Genomic DNA, 17,342 nt, shown 5'->3' on the forward strand with positions numbered 1-17,342 from the left:
GATCCTGGATTTTGAGCCCCGGCTGCAACAACAGGATGAAACCTTGTGGCTCTCTCCTTGGAAGAAGGCGTGTATGGATGCCGGGTGGCTTAGGGTGGGCTGAGCAGACACTGCTGGATGCCTCCCCTATAACTATTTTGCTCTTCTCAACTCCCAGGATCCTAATTTTGAGTCAGCAATCTGCCTAGTTTCCTGGGCAGTTAGGGGTAGTCATGTGACAGAGCCTGGCTGATGAAGTGGGGGTGGAAATTAGGGAGTTAGGGGTGGGGTTTCCAGGAGTGCTCTGTAGAAGGGAGCGGAGGATGCTGGACTGTGCCCTCTTTGCCCTTCTTCTAACCCTCTGGCTTCCCGGAATGGAGCCATGGAGCTAGAAACACAAGAGCCAGTGCTAAGGATGGTTGAGCAGTGGATGGAAGTAGCTGGTTCCCTGATGGCCCCACTGGGTCCTGAACGGGCCATAGGCTGCCTAGCTCTGGGCTTCCTGTTGTATGAGCTAGATGAACCCTCTTGGATGAAGTCCCGTAAGTTGGGTTTTTGTTACTTGCAGCTAAACACAATCCTGACTGGTACAAGACACGTTCTCTTGTTTTTCGAAACCCATCAGAAACCCATCGGTGTGGACTCAGCCACATCCCCGTTGTTGGTAGTTAGGCTAGCTGTGATGTTTTGGGCCGCTAAAAATACTTCGGTAATGAGTACTACTATGCCTAAGCGCTGGTGGGCTCTTCTACATCACTTCACAACCTGCAAACCTGTTTCGCACACACCCCATCCCCAGCGCCGCAGCGGAAAATGATTCACGGCAGAACGGCTCAGCAGCCACATGATAGGCAATGGGATCTCCACGATGTCTTTTCTCTCCTTTATGTCCCTCCCCCATCTGAGCTGTGCTCAAAAAGCCATCCAACTTCAGTGAATCATGGCTGCTGAGTCTATGCGAGAAACGAGAAACAATTACAAATGGCGAAGAGCTAAGGGATGTGTTGTCCTTGCAGATAAGCCTTACTGGGGGTCACCCTGCCAAGCCAGGAAGCCTCTCACTGCAGGGTGCAAAGAATGAATGAATGCAAGAGTTTGAGGCATGAGGAAGGATTTGTAAATACTGGATATTGCCCGGGGCCTCTGAACAACATGGTGGTGGTGGGGCGGGATCGGACAAAAGTCTCAGAGATGATGAACCAAATGTTTCTGTGTGTTGGGGGGTGAGCTGGCGGAGTTGGGGGAAACTGGGAAGGGCAGGTATTCAAAAAGGTGGCAAAGACTGTGAGATCTTGAAAAGGCATTAGGCTTTTAACAACAATACAGGAAATCTGCTCGGGGGACCACCTGGAACCAAACATCACCCCCTCTAACCTCTGGGTTTCCTGCGCGCACTCTTTTATTTCCCATGTGGTATGTGCACTCGGCGTCTGCACCAAGTGATCCCACGTGTGTGTGTGTGTGTGTGTGTGTCAGGGGGGGTGTTGCTGAAGAGCCAAAGGCAATGTCCATCTTCCTAGTTCTTAGATGGCGGCGCTAAGACCTCCACCCGCCATCTTGCATGCTGCCAGAGCTTTGCTGCCTTGCACCTGATGTTCACTTGGCCAACGGAATCCACTAAATCAGCTCATCTCCCAGTCAGGCGGTCTTTGCAATCTTTCAAACACACTGGTTCCCTCCTTGGGCCCTTCGGAACGTCTTCAGTTTATCAACTGAACTCGTTTGCTATAGAGCAAGGAGGGCCTGGTGTCCGAATCACAAAGGTCATCTATTACCCTTGCTTGCGGAAACCAGGCACCTCAATGTATTAAGTTGTGCACACCGTGCTGGGCACTCGGCAGGTGGGTGTTGCGACCTCCACTTTACAGACCAGGAAAGAGAGGTGAGGGAGTTTCGTGCTCAGGATCACCCAGGAAGAAAGAGAAACGCTAAATGTAGGGAGCAAGTTCCCCCGATTCCAGAGCGGTGGAATCGCAGAGGATCGTTGGGACTTTGTTGGACACCCCCCCTCCCACATTCAATCTTTTCCTTCAGAAGGAGCAGCTGGACCCTCCCGGCCACGTGGCTTTCTGAGACGCATTCCTTTACTTTTAGACCCAGGTTCTACACTCGGGTCCGAGGGCCAGAACCAGGCCCGGGGTCTCGTCACGCAGAGAAGAGTTTTCTGCCCTCGGTCCCTGCAGAAGGGAAGGATTAGCGAGGCAAAGCCCAACTTGATTGAAAAATAACTTCCCTCCAGGCTGCTTTATGGCTTTGCACCTCTTCCAGCTCCCGCTGGGTCTGGCCCCAAGACCGGTGGACTCGGGGTGGTCTTTCCTTCTCCAGGGGGCCGGAAATTACCAAAGGAACGCCAGGGGGTGCTAGACAGGCCATCTGAAGTGGGGCAGCAACTTACTAATGTTTTTTAAAAGTTCAAAAACTAATAGCCAACTATCAGGGGTCAAGGCATTCTGGCTCTACAGCTTACTGGTTCTGTGATGGGGGCAAGGGGCCTCCCCTCGCTGTCCCCATCTGCAACGTGTGTGTGTGTGTGTGTGTGTGTGTGTGTGTGTGTGTGTGTGTGTGTGTGTAGGGTGGGGGGAGTTGTCTACGGCACCGTGTGGTTGGCATGAGGCTGAAATGAGAAATGGTGTTTGCAAAGTGCTTGGACTGGACCCATGGCCGTGCCTCCCCACCCCCCATGAGCGTATTTACATTCACCAGATCAGCCAAAGCCAGTTCGCACCATGACTTTCAGAGCAGGGCTGACTTTGGCCTTGTCCGTGCTGGGCTTCTGGGAGGCGATCTATGTCATAGGCAATAGGAGCATGTCTGGTTAGGGCAGGGGCTGACCACACGGGATCTTAGTGTAGGGCTGGCCATGCCAGGAAGACCAACCGTGGACTTAGGCTGGTCACCCAGTATCAGCTGGCCTGGAGACCGAGTTCAACAAGGAGGGCAATCTGTCAGTCAGTCATCGTGCCTCAGTGAAAACGCTGGGCACCGCAGCTCAGTGGGCTTCCCTAATGTAATGCGAGGGTAACATGAGGGTAATGGCCTTCAGTGAGTATGTGTCTCTCTAATGAATTCTCAAACCAGAGTGTGATTTCTGGAACCCCTTGAACTTGCAATTGGTGTCGGAAATATGAGCCGTCTTATGGGGAGACTGTTTTCATGACCTCTGTAGTCTGGTGACTCCAGGGCAATTTCTACAACACGAACCCTCCTGAGCTTCCTGCCTGCTGTCGCCTGCAACCACCCAAACTGGAAAGGATGAGGGGACAGCGGGAGCTTGGGCGGGCACTAAGCGACCTGCTTTCCGGACGCCGACTCCTGGGCGCCGCAGTCTACACATCTGTAAAATGGGACCCACCGTGCTCGCCTCTCCAGGTTGGGACTTGCCTGGGGTCTCACAGCTAGGGAGATAGAGCACATGGGTCACCTCCACGGCCTCAGTACTTCGCACTCAGCTTCGCTACCTCTCTGGGCTGAGGTCAGCTCCGGGGGGGGGGGGGGGCGGGGGACCCAACCTCAGGAGCAGGTCTCGCTCACATGGAAAATGTCGTTTCAAACATCTGAATCATCACAGTTACAAACACGGATCAAGTGTCGCAGACACGCTGGGAGACGGAGGACAGCATCACCTAACATTGCCTGGTCACGTCATGACGATCACCTGGGAGCCTCCTAGGCCCAGGCCCTGATGGGATCCACATGCCAGCAGAGGAGCCTGGGAATCTGCATGTTCAATATGCCCTGTTGGCCGAACCTCTTGCAGGGGCAGATCTGAGAACCACCATCAAGATCAAAAGGGCCTGGGTCCCGCCCCCCCAAACCCCAGGTAGCACTGCTGCTGGGCAAGCTTCTCAGGTCCCGGGCCTTTGTGTCCCCACTTGTGCAAATGGGGGTGGGGGTTATGGCTGTTCTTTCGCACTCGGGGCACGGCGGTGGGGATGACATGCTTGGGACGGGCCCGGCGCCGTGGCCTGGGAGCTACGGTCAGCCCTGGGGAGAGGCAGCCCACAGCCCTCAGTGCACAGTCCAGCACGTACAGCCAGGCCCACTACAACCCTTGCTAAAAACACAAACTCCTGCTGGCGCAAGTGGCATGTTAGGGGCCAATTTAAGTACGACATGAAGTTTGCATTTGCTGATGCACAGTTTTGTCTTTGAGAAATGCTAGATGTACACAGACAGCAACACCCAGCTGCTCGGAGCTGAACAGATCCACCCAGGAATATATAAAAGACACACACACACACTCTCACGTGTGCACACCGCAAACATCTACCCGCTGTGTTCCCCGCCCGTGTTCTGGGCCACAGCCATCCACACCTCGTGTTACAGGTTACCATGGGCTGACTAGCATCCTCCCCGAATTCCTCTGTTGGAGTCCTAACCCCCAGGGCCTCAGCATGTGACTGTAGTTGGAGATGGGTGGCGGGGTCTTTAAAGAAATGATTGAATAAAAAATGAGGCCATTAGCTTGGGCCCTAATCCAACATGACCGGTGTCCTTATAAAAAGAGGAGATTCGGACACACAGACACCAGGGCAGCGTCCGTGCGGAAGGAAGACCATGGGGGGACCCAGCAAGAAGGTGGCCGTCTGTCTGCAGGCCCAGGAAAGAGGTTTCAGGAGAAACAACGCAGCCAACACCTTGATCCTGGACTTCCAGCCTCCAGCCTGGGGGACGAAGAATGTCTGCTATTCATCCCATGCAGCCCGAGGTGTTTTGTGACGGCGGCTGGAGTAGACGGACACACAGCTTTCCATCCAATCTCGGGTCACCCTCCTCCCACCAGCTGGCCATCTCTCACGAGCCACACGTGTGCCGTGCCCACTCCCACGAGCAAGCTGCAGGCCTCCCATACCTGCTGCAGGTCTTTTGCAACCATTTCCCAGGTATAAAACTGGGCTGTTGTTTTTATGAGGTTCCTACCTCTTTTTTCTCTGTGTCCCTGCCAAGTTCTTGAGTTTTGTGCTCTAATCTAGACTGGATGCTGTGTCCCCTCAAATTCCCATGGTGCAATCCTCACTGCCAATGGGATGGTGTTGGAGGTGGGGCCCCCGGGAGGTGATTAAGTCAAGAGGGTGACGCCCCTGTGAATGGAATTAGTGCCCTGATAAAAGGAACCCCAGAAAGCTCCCTCGCATGCCCCTTCCATCAGGTGAGCGCTCAACAAGAAGACGGCCAACAGTGAACCAGAAGCAGGCTCTCGCCAGCCCCCAAATCTGCCAGCACCTCAACCTTGGATTTCCAGCCTCCCGAACCATGAGAAATAAATTTCTGTTATTTACGAGCCACCCAGTCTGTGGCATTTTATTCTAGCAGCCAGACACACTAACACATGACTCCAGCCTATTTTCCCTTATTCTCATGTTTATACGAGTGGGGTGATTTGGGGGAGCTCATAGGTCATGTTATATAGCCAGTTCTGTTTGGACTATTCTAAGCACTTTGCCTAAATTAATACTTTTAATCTTAATTCTTTTCCCCCTGTGAAGCAAATACGTTATTATCCCATATTACAAATGAGAAACCTGAGGCACAGAGAGGTCAAGTAACTTGCCTGGAGTTGTACCCCTAGGAGTGGGCACTGCTGTGGTCTGAGCCCAGGCGGTCAGGCTCTCCGGAGCCCAGGGTCCCGACACCAGGATGTTCGGTGGTTGTATGGGGTGGGGGACACAGGGGACAATGCCCCACACTTTCCTCCCGCAGCTCACCCACCACCGAGTCTCCGCCACCAGTTGGGAAGGACTGCGTGATGCTCCCTACATCATTTTCAACCCGCTCTTATTCACAAAACGGCATAATTTGATCAGGCTTACGCATGTCTCGTGGGAAGGAACTCTGGGTTGTGTTGTAAGACAATGACTCTTGCCAGAGGAAATGGCAACCTGTGGCTTTGTGACTTACCAGATAACTGCAGCGCTTATGATTTAGAAAGCACTGTCTTTATGAACACCGTTTTGTTCCCTGAGAATAGGCTGCCTTGGCGAGCACACCCCACCTGCTGGGCCCAGGGGCGGGCGTTTGCCCTGTGCTGGCCGAATCCTCCACAAGCCCCCCAACACCTCTCTTTCTCAACCATCTCTTAAACATTCACTCAAGACACTTAAAGGACCAGGGGCTAAATGTCCCTTCATTTACTCATTTAGAGGTGAAGCTGAACAATGCACTGGCCACAACGTGTGCCTTTTGCTGGTCTGGGAGAAACACTGCCAAATACACTGCTGGTCAGAGACCCTGGTAAAATGTGGATGGCAGGAGAAGGGCTCTGCTGGGGGACCGGGTCACCAGCCTCAGGAACGTCCCCGGTGGGAAATGAGGCTGGAGAAGGGACTCGCAGGTCCTGGGGCACCTGAGCAGATAGGGACTCGCAGGTCCTGGGGCACCTGAGCAGAATAGTAATGACAATAATAACAATAATGAATGGCGGCTTCTGAGATGTGCTAAGCCCAGCTCTGTGGCAGGTAGGGGAGGAGGGGTGCTCCGTGAGAGCCTTGAATGCCACCCAAGGGCTTCCTTTGGACCAAATATACAATGAGGCCATTCTTCATCTGGGTTCCTTAAATTAGAATGTGCAATCTTTCATTCTGGGTTGCAGTTTACACTAGTTAGAATTTGAGAAGTAAACCAAAGGCAAAGGAGGCAAGAGTAAAAGGGAATGATTTATACTTTGTTCATCCAATTAAACAATTGTCGAGTACCTGCTGCCAATTGCGTCTAGACGAGGAACTATTCGCTACTGTTTTTATTCATTTTCTGTCTTCATCCTCTCTAAAGAACGGATTTTAAGTCATTCTCTCGGATGTGAAGGATGCCAACAGTAGATGAAGGTGTCTATTCATCGACAAAGACCCAGCACCGGCCATTTAAAATATTTTGTTAATAGAATAACTATGTGCTTCAATGTTAAAAATATTTCAACTGCACCTCATTAATTCAAATTAATCTCCTTCCGTTCACTTGCGTTACGTAAGCGGTGGGTAGGGAGAAGGGCGCTAACATTTCCAGAAGCAGGCAGTTGGCTAAGAGTGCTCATGACCACCATCCTGTTTCATTCTTGTAGCACCAGTGTCTGTGGGCTCCCTGTTTTGGATGCTGCCTTCTTGCTCCCTTGCCGCTGCCCCGTGGCCCTGAGGGGTATGGAGCTACCATGTTCTACTGGGAACTCACAGCCTAGGCCATGACCCCACCACATGTCACAACCTGGCCCCTTGCACTCACAGATTGCCTTGGAGGACACGGTCCCCCAGCTGAGCCAATGAGCTCCTTCCCTGGGAGCTTCGGACTTGCGACTACAGAGACCACCAGGGATGTCTCTCTCTCATGACTGGAGCTGTGATTTGAACTTGGGGGTTAATGGCGGTCATACACGGCTCGATCCCATGACTCCAAGATCACGGCCTGAGCAGAAATCAAGAGTCGGGTGCCCAACTGACCGAGCCACCCAGGCGCCCCAAGAATAAGAGGGAATTTGACAAAATGCAGAGAGGAATGAAACAGTTGTCGATGCCCAAGTCCTGGTTTCCTTTACTTCTGGGCCCCCGCTACATCCCTGCCTGGCTAGTGGCTTAATCAGTATCTCCTCCTTGAAATCCGTAAGCAGATTTACTCCCTTTCATGCTTCGGTGAGTTCTAGTTAGGTTTCTGTCACTTGCCAACATGAGTCCTGACAGACAGGCACCATCATCACCATCTCACCAATGAAGAAATGAGACTTGGGATGTATGCCCAAGGCCATGCTGCGAGAGAGTTTCCGAACCAGAATCTGACCCCCGAATGTCTATTTTCAACATACCTTTGGGTATGTGCAACAGAGGGAACAGGTCTCCATGACTGACATTACGGGTCATTCTGGCTGGAGGGTGGGGTATCCCCAGAGTCAAGGATATAAAGGCATCTGCAGGGATGGGCAGGCTCAGCTCTCCTCCATCCTTTCCCATCAAGTCCCCCCAACCCCAACCACCCCCCAAAGCCCTCTCCAAGATGGCTGCCATTGGGTGTCCTTTGGGGTATGGCAGAAGTTGGTTCTTCTCTTAGCACCGCCACCCAGCTATGTGGTCAGGGGTAAACTCTCTATGATGGGCTGAATTATGTCCTCTCAAAAATCTGTATGTTGAAGTCCTAACCCCCAGAACCTCATAACTGACCCTACAGGAGATGAGGTCTTTACAGAGGTAGTTATGTTAAAATGAGGTCATTAAAGGGAGGCCCTCATCTAGTAGAACTGGTGTCCTGAAATACACACAGAGGGAAGACCCAGTGAAGACAAAGGGAGAACACAGCCATCTACAATCCAAGGAGAGAGGCCTGGAACAGATTCAGCCCTCACGGTCCTCAGAGGGAACCAACCCTGATGGCACCTTGACCTTGGACTCTGGCCTCCAGACCTGTGAGAAGATAAACGTCTACAGGTAAAGCTCCAGTGTGTGGCACTTCGATACAGCAGCCCTAGAGAACTAATAGACTCTTCAAGATTCATCCTTTCCACCTATGGAATCACTAAAACAATACCTTTGGCCCTGTGTTGCTGGGGGGGGGGTTGTTGGTGGTGGTGGTGGTGATGGTAAGAATTAAAAAGTGGACATCAGCAGCATCAGCATGCCTTCAGGGGTGGTTACTTATGTTCTAAGGATGATGCTGCCCCAGGAGCGGCAGAAGTTTCTCTGCAAGGAATCCCATTATTTCCTTGACAACAATGTCCAAAGGAGTTGACAGGTTTCCATCTTTCCTGAAAAGACTGCTCTAATCTGAAGGGCTTGTAGTAAAGCCAACTGGGTCTCTACGCACAAGGGACAAAGAAACTTCCAGGTATTGGCTCATCCCAAGAGAAGAGGGAGCGGAAGTGTGCATGGTTCACTGGATGCCCCAAGGAGCCCAATGTGGAGGGAAGGGCGATCTCCAGCGCAAGGGGGTGTCCGTGTGGCTGACATTAACAGGTCCTGGCCAGAATCCTTAGGCGACCCCTATAAACACAGCGAGCCCCGGAAAAGAAAGTGCTGATAGGAAATACCTCTGAGGAAACAGGGAGCATATGGGAGCTGGCACTCACAGGTAACACAGCGTACCTTGTGTGTGTGTGTGTGTGTGTGTGTGTGTGTGATATATGTGTAATATGTGGAGTGTGTGTGGGGTGTGTGTAGTACATGTGTGATACGTGTGTGGTATGTGTATGGCATGTCTGTGTGGGGTGTGTGGGGAGGTGTGTACTACATGTGTGTTGTGTTTGTATTGTGTGTTGTGTGTATGGTATGTGTGTGGGGAGCTGTGTAGTACGTGTGTGGGGTGTGTGTGTTGTGTGTGTGTGTTGTGTGTGTTTTGTGTGTTGTGTGTGGGGGTGTGTAGTGTGTGGTATGTGTGTGTTGTGTGTGGTGTGTAGTGTGTGGTATGTGTGTGTTGTGTCATGTGTGTTGTGTAGTGTGTTGTGTAGTGTGTGTGTGTGGGGGTGTTGTGTGTGTAGTATGTGTGTGTTGTGTGTGGGTGTGTGTGGTAATGTGTGTGTTGTGTGTGTGGGTGTGTGTGGGTGTGGTGTGGGTGTGGTATGTGTGTGTTGTGTGTGTGGGTGTGTGTGGTATGTGTGTGTTGTGTGTGTGTCGTGTGTGTTGTGTAGTGTGTGTGGTATGTGTGTGTTGTGTGTGTCATGTGTGTTGTGTAGTGTGTTGTGTAGTGTGTGTGGGGGGGTGTTGTGTGTGTAGTATGTGTGTGTTGTGTGTGGTATGTGTGTGTTGTGTGTGTGGGTCGTGTGTGTTGTGTAGTGTGTTGTGTGTGTTGTGTGTGTGGGTCGTGTGTGTTGTGTAGTGTGTTGTGTGTGTTGTGTGTGTGGGTGTGTGTGGTATGTGTGTGTTGTGTGTGTGGTATGTGTGTGGGTGTGTGTGGTATGTGTGTGTTGTGTGTGTGTATGTTGTGTGTGTGGGTGTGTAGTGTGTGTGTGTTGTGTGTGGTGTGTAGTGTGTGTAGTGTGTGGGGGGGTGTGCAGTGTGTGTTCAGGGAAGCTGGGGGGCCCGGAAGCTAGCGCCAGGAGGGCCGGCCAGGGCTGGCAAAGGCGAGGGAGCGGCTCCTGTGGGCAGGAGGGGGTGAGGCGACGCAGGGCAGGGCTGGGGGGGCTCCTGGGCCGGCTGGACTCCCCCCCCTCGCTGGCCGCCCACCAGCTGCCTCCACCCCGGGCTTGACCTCAGGCACAGGAGCAGGGAGGAAATGCTGCTTGGAAAAGCCTGGCAGGTGCCAGGACGTGTACTTCACGAGGACAGGGAGGACAGGGACGGGGACGGGGACCGGGACGGGGACTGGGAAGGACACCCCGCCCCCAGCCCTACCGGGCCCTCCTGGGCTTTCAAGAAACACTGGAGAGGAAGCGATGGCTGTGGTTCCCACAGAACGGCTGGGAGCCGGCCAGCAAAACGAGATCTGGATCTGTTTGGGGATCCTGTTTTTATGCCTCGCTGGAGGGGCTGGGAAAGAAGTTTGCGTCTCGCCCCTCTCCTGGGTGGGCGCCCCCGGAGGGACCCCAGGAGGGACCACAGGGTGCCACGTGCCTTTGAGCCCTCTCCTGGCCAGCACAGGACAGATCCCTGCTCCACATTATGCACATGTGCTGCTGAGCTGATTATTGTCCGACCGCAAACCACTGAGGGCTTCAACCCCTCAAAGGCTCTTCCTTGGTCACTCAGGGCTGCTCCGGTGCAAACACACGGCCCCTGGGGCCCGGCCCCACTGCTCCCAACTCCTCCCCACCAACCCCAGACCATATGCGCTTCGCTGCTGCACGTCTTTGCAGCTTCCTAACATATCTGCTTGCCATGCCTCTGGGCCTTTGCACGTGCTGTTCCTGCTGCCTGAAACACCGTCCCTGCACTTCTCCCCCTAGCTGTCCGTTTCCCTCCTTAGATGGGAGGGCGCCTCCTCTCCGCTCTCCACTACGGCAGCACCCAAGATTCTGTGACTAATGGCTTCCCCATCCCTACCGCCTCACTGCCTCCCACGGGTACCGGGCATTCGGTGAGCGCATCATTCCTTCCTTCCTTCCGTCAGTCCTGCAGGCAGTCTTTCGTTCAAAGAAGGAATCGAACACACAAGTCAAACGAATGAATCGAATATTTGCCGAAAGAATCAAACACATTATACTGCCTACTATGCGCAGGGGCCAAAGAATTATAAAGGACATGTCCCCAGCCTTCAGGGAGCTCATGCTATTGTCACACAGTAAGATGAATGTATGGGGATAATGACTAACACCTTGCAGTCTGTCATGTGCTAAATCAATGATAAACATATTGGGGGGTGAAACCGGCTAGGGGAAATATCTCTGGAGGCTGGAGAGACCACGGGAGGCTTCCTGGAGGAGGTGGCTTTGCGTCAGGTCTTGAGTGACTGCATGATCCAGTTTATCCCTACTGACCAAAGATAATACTGTTGGTTCTCCTTGTTCACAGTAGTCATGCTCTAGAAAGTTTGAATTGCAGGGGCCCACTTATGCGCAGATTTTTTCAACCAATCCAGTACCTACTGAAAAAGTATTTTCCTTATGATTGTCTGAATAACGTTTTCTCTCTAGCTTACTTTATTATAAGGTTACGGTACATAATACATATAACATACAATATATGTGTTATTCGACGGTTTATGTGGCTGGTAAGGCTTCCGGTTAACAGCAGGCTATTAGTAGTTAAGTTGGCGGGGGGAGTCAAAAGTTATACGGGAATTTTTACTTTAGGAGGTGTCCGCCCCCCTAACTCCTGGGTTGCGCAAGGGTCAACTGTATATTGTTCACTAACCCTGAACTCATGGCCACCAGCACTATAACTCTGGCCTGAACAAAGCTTACGTAACGTGAGCATTTTTCCCATAAGGTAGGTCACAGCCTTCTTGCACTTTAGCACTATGGGGGGGGGCACTTTAAACAGCAAAATCACCAACGGAAAGCACAAAAATGCTACAAATGTGACACTAACTAGACCTCAAAAAAGACACCCGTCTACCCGACGAGAGCAGAGATGAGAAGACAGAAGACAGACCGTCGCTTTGTTCTGACTCAGCTGGGGCCCCGTGCCCCAGAGGACGCAAATTTTTTTTGCCACTGTGCGCATGTCTGCACGTGACCAGGAAAGCCACAGCTATTGATTTTAGGGTTACAAATAGTCTCAGCGAGCGAGTGAACTGCAAATGTGGGATGTGTGAATAAGGAGCATCAACTAGAATGAACGGCATCCCCTTTCTCGTTCTCAAACGTTCGAGTCGCCAAGGTCCCGGAGACCTGTGTCTCTGCAGGGGGACCCAGCAGCGCACACAGTGGCCGCTGGGCCGGGTGGCTCTTCCAACCCTGGCCATCCATGGCCGTCTCCAGGGGTGCTGGCTCCTCCCCACCGCCCCCGCGGAGGCCTGCGAGGATCCCACCTGCAACAAGGACCCGGAAGCCTCACGGCCCTGGCCTCCGAGGGCACCCATCAACTTCATTCTGGGAAGGAATGAATCCCGACAACCTGCAAGCAGCTCCCACCCCCAGAGGCCTTTTCTGGGAATTTCTCCTCGGAGCAGGAGAGCTGGCATCAAAAGCCCGGATGACAGGTGCTGAGGCTGGGCCAGCGTCTGCGTCCCCAAACATCCTGGAGAGTCAACATGCACTTGTCACGTGACTCCGAGTCGCGTGGGGCGCCAGCCATCAAGTGTCATCGCCTGTTCAAAGGCATTAAAGCCAATCTCAGAGTCGGGCTCTGGGGGACTCTCTGGAAGTCGACATTTCTCAGGGCCCTGTACCCGCCCCATGGTTAACTGGGGTTTGGGCCTGGCTACTCGACATGTAGCTTTTCTCCAGGTGTTTCGCTCACCAGAAGGCCAACCCCACCTCCCTCCACAAAAGACAAACAAATACATTCCAGCGACCAGAGGACAGCTCAGCAAGCTATGGCCTCAAAAATAATCGGGACCAAGCGGGGGGTCAGCCAAGAGATATCCGCTGGGTATTTACTAAATGCCTAATAAAAATAGACAACCATTTCTTGAGCTCTTGCTGTGTGTCAGGCAAGGCACTGTGCTACGTGCTTTAGAGATAGTACTTGCCCCAATCTTGCTAAGTTCGAGGTAGGTGCTACTCTTTCCTCCCTTTTCCAGATGAGGAGGTCAGGCCCAGGGAGTCTGGGAATGCGCCCCAGCCCACACAACTTGCCCTTTGGGAGGTAGAATGCAAAGCCCTTAATCATCGAGCAGTGGGGGCCACCCCAGGCCCGGCTTCTGGCAGCTAAACCAACAGCCCGGTGGACATGTGGCTCGTTGGGGCCAGGCACTGAGCAGGCCCGGGCGACCCAGATACAGGAGGGTGCAGCCGCAGACATCCAGAAAAAGGGCTCTGGTGTGGCCCAGGAGGAGGAGGATGGAAGATCTGCTCACTTCACCCCAACTGCAGAATTTCAGCGATGAAGCCGTAACATTCATCTGCAATGGGGCCTCGCATTTAGAATAACTGCATATCTGAGTTGGATGGCTGGTGGGGGGGGCAGTGTGAAGGACTGAACGTTTGTGTCTCCCCAGAATTCATATGTTGAAACCTAACCCCTAATGTGATGGTATTAGGAGGTGGGGCCTGGGGGGTGATTAGGTCATGAGGGTGGACTCCTCATGAATGGGATTAGTGCTCTTCTAGAAGGGACCCCAGAGAGCTTCCTCATGAGGACATAGCAAGAAGGCGCCGTCTGTGAACCGGAAACGAGCTCTCCCCAGACACTGTGACTGTCGCCTTCCAGCATCCAGAACTGGGAGAAATGAGTTCCTGTCGTTTATAAGCCAGCCAGCCCGTGGTACCACATCGCAGCAGCCCGGGCTGACTGAGACAGACTCTGCAGAGCCTGGCGGAGCCATGGGCGACGAGGTGGCTGTGCTGGGCGAAGGAGGAGACTTCCAGCAAGTCACGTAAGCTGAGCCTCGATCTCCTGGAAGATGAGGAAAGCGGCGCCCCCACCTCATGGGGCTGCCATGATGACTCAGTGAGCTAGTGCGTGAAGAGCTCAAACGGCTGCCACAGCAAACGCCCAGTGAAGGATGGCTGTCACTGTCCTTGTCACCATCAGCAACTGGCCCTAGACTCTGCAAGTCCACCATTCCCAGTGGGGCCCCTTGGAGAAGAAACCTGTTATCGACTGAGCCAGGCAGACGGCAGCATTTGCTTGGTATTCTATCCACGCACCTGCATCTTACTGAGCTAATCCTCACCCGGGCTGGTGTGTGGCGGTGGGACGACCAGGACCCCGAGGCCAGACCTGGATTCCACACCCCACTCTTCCAACCCCAAGCAGTATAGCGTTAGGACAGTCTCTTAAGATGCCCTGTCTTTAAACTTGGGAAGAATCACGAATCCACGGCGCTCAGGCTCCATAAATGGCCGGGATTTTCCAAAGCTGCAGAGGCTCCGAGAGGTTAAAGTTACATCCCTAGAAAGTTCGGCTGGAAAGATTCACACCCTGGCTTCCCAGCATCCATGCACTTTGTGGGTCAGCCTGCTGCTTCTGTGAGCCTGTTTGGATTAAACACAGCATGATGGTTAATTTTATGTGCCGACTTGATTAGGCCATGCACCCACATGTCTAGTCAAAGGTTAAGTTGGATTGTTTTCTGTGAAGGTGTTTTCTGAATGAGATTGGTATTTAAATTAGCAGACTCAGTAAAGCAGACGACGCTTTATGATGTGGGTGGGCCTCACCCAATCAGTTGAAGGCCTTAATAGAATAAAAACTGAGCTCCTCTGAGCAAGAAGGGATGGTGTCAGCAGATGGCCTCTGGACTGGACCTGTAGCTCTTCCCTGATCTGACCTGCCAGCCCACCCTGAAGATTTGGACTCCCCTGTCTCCATAATCGTGTTAGTCAATTTTTATTTTTTTTTATTTATTTATTTTTTTTAAAGATTTTATTTATTTATTTGACAGAGAGAGACACAGCGAGAGAGGGAATACAAGTGAGGGAGAGGGAGAAGCAGGCTTCCCGCTGAGCAGGGAGCCCGATGTGGGGCTCGATCCCAGGACCCTGAGATCATGACCTGAGCCGAAGGCAGACGCTTAACGACTGAGCCACCCAGGCGCCCGTGTTAGTCAATTTTTAAAAATAAATCTCTCTCTATATATATATGCACGCCCTGTTGGTTCTTTTTCCTCTGGAGAACCCTGACTAATACACACAGGTATGAACTGTGGCATGTGGAATACGGGAAAGGGGAGGAGAAAGGCACTATCTGTGTATCAGCCCTCCTATCTGCAATAATTTGCAATCATCACATTTCATTTTCACCTCTCAGTGAATCATCCTTCGAGCGGATGGCTGGGATCAGAAGGAACAAGGCCTTCTTTTCATTCTCAGACACACACTGTTGAACGTATACTCTCCAATAGCCTGGGGTAGGCAGAAGGAGGAAGGGCCTCCCTGTGACATTCTCCAGCCTCGAGGAAAAAGAACATTCTGATTTAATGAATTTGAGTTTGAATATAATCAGATTTTCTCTCTAGCAACAGCCCCACAACACAAGCCTCCTAGCAGCTGCAAGCAGCGAGCAGCCAACTCCCGGTGAAATGCATCTCACACGCAGGCCACGGGAGAAGCTGCCACCAGCACACGAGACACCAGAGCCATGCATGCAGTCACATCAAGGCCTCAGCTGTAGCCCAGAGTGAAGGGGCTGTAGGCCAGCTGCTACGGGCCTTTGGTTTGGCACTTTATAGATGTTCTTTTAAAAACTTGCTTCCCCTCTGATTGGTAGATCTGAAAGGTGGTCAGATGGTCTGACCCTCAGAACCCAAAGGATTTTATCCCAGCTCATGACCTGTGATTAAGGTTAGAGTGCTTTGTGTTCACATCTTGCTTTCCAACTCATCAAAGGGCTTATCCTCATGGTCCAACTGAACAATAATGTGGCCTCCTGACTGGTCAAAAGGCTCTGTCAGCCTGAGCCTCTGCCAGGCTCCCCTCCTGGATCCACAAGCCTGGCCGCCTGCCCACAAAGGTTCATGTTTTCCCTCCAAACTGTGGAGACATTCCCAGGAGGCCAACGGTATCTCCGGGCCCCTGCATCCAACTAGGGTCATGTGATAGAATTCTGGTCAATGGGATGGGGTGGAAGGATGTGCATCACTTCTACCTTGGCCATAACACCCTCCCACATGCTCTCCCATCCATCTACTGGCTATAAGGTGGACTTCGCATGAGTGAGAAATTAACTTGTGCAAAGGCAGCCTAGTGAACGTGAGAAGGTATTTGCAAATGGTATACCTGACAAGGGGTTAGTAGCCAAAATATATAAAGAACGTATACAACTATACATCAAACAAAAGAAATAATCTGATTAAAAATGGGCAGAAGACCTGAACAGACATTTTCCCAAAGACATACAGACAGCCAAGAGACACATGAAAAGATGCTCCATATCACTCATCATCAGGGAAATGCAAATCAAAACCACAATGACATATCGTACCTGTCAGAATGGCTAGTATCAAAAAGACAAAGAATAACAAGTGTTGGCAGGGATGTGGAAACAAAGGAACCCTCTTGCACTGTTGGTGGGAATGCAAATTGGTGCAGCTACTGTGGAAAACAGTATGGAGGTTCCCCAAAAAATTAAAAATAGAAATACCATAGATCTAGTAATTCCACTACTGAATATTTACCAAAAGAAAACAAAAACACTAATTCAAAAAGATATATACACCCCTGTGTTTACTGCAGCATTATTTACAATAGCCAAGATATGGAAGCAACCCAAGTGTCGATAAATGAATGGATAAAGAAGATGTGGTATATTCATACAATGGAATATTACTGAGCCTAAAAAAGAATGAGATCTTACCGTTTGTGACAACATGAGTGGACCTAGAGGGTATTATGCTAAATGAAATCAGTCAGACAGAGAAAGACAAATACCATATGATTTCACTTATATGTGGGATCTAAAAAACAAAGTGAACAAAACCAGACAGACTCTTAATTACAGAGAAAACTGGGTGGTTGCCAGAGAGGGGGGAATGGGGGAGGGGAGAAATAGATTAAAGGGATTAAGAAGGACAAACTTCCAGTTATAAAATAAGTCACGGAGATGAAAGTACAGCATAGGGAATAGAGTCAATAATGTAATAACGTCGCATGGTGACAAACAGCAGTAGCTACACTTACCACGGTGAGCACTGTGTAATGCACAGAACTGTCAAATCAGTAGGTTTTACACTTGAAACTAATTTAAAATTGAATGTCGATTATACTTCAATAATAAAAAAAACTAACTTTTAACTTTTGCTATGTTAAACCACTGCGATGTGTAGGTTTATCTGTTACAGCAGCGACATTTCCCCTAACACAGGATTTCTGTGTTATGAATAAATAAACAAAACCCAAGGAGGTAGAATGA

At 51.4% G+C, this 17,342-nt stretch overlaps 1 protein-coding gene across 4 annotated transcripts in view; it reads right to left on the reverse strand.

Annotated features, from left to right (window-relative positions):
- Nucleotides 1-17,342, reverse strand: part of CLMN (calmin) — a 119,493-nt gene that overhangs the window by 60,967 nt on the left and 41,184 nt on the right. Inside the window, exon 2 of one of the 4 annotated variants that reach the window (XM_078054164.1) lies at nt 14,141-14,467. The exons of the other annotated variants lie outside the window; for them this stretch is intronic. The gene's annotated coding sequence lies outside the window, so the exon portion shown is untranslated. The remainder of the gene's footprint in view (nt 1-14,140; nt 14,468-17,342) is intronic. 4 annotated transcript variants of the gene reach the window in all.

Source organism: Halichoerus grypus, chromosome 8 (genome assembly GCF_964656455.1).
Source record: "Halichoerus grypus chromosome 8, mHalGry1.hap1.1, whole genome shotgun sequence".
Taxonomy (NCBI): Eukaryota; Metazoa; Chordata; class Mammalia; order Carnivora; family Phocidae; genus Halichoerus; species Halichoerus grypus.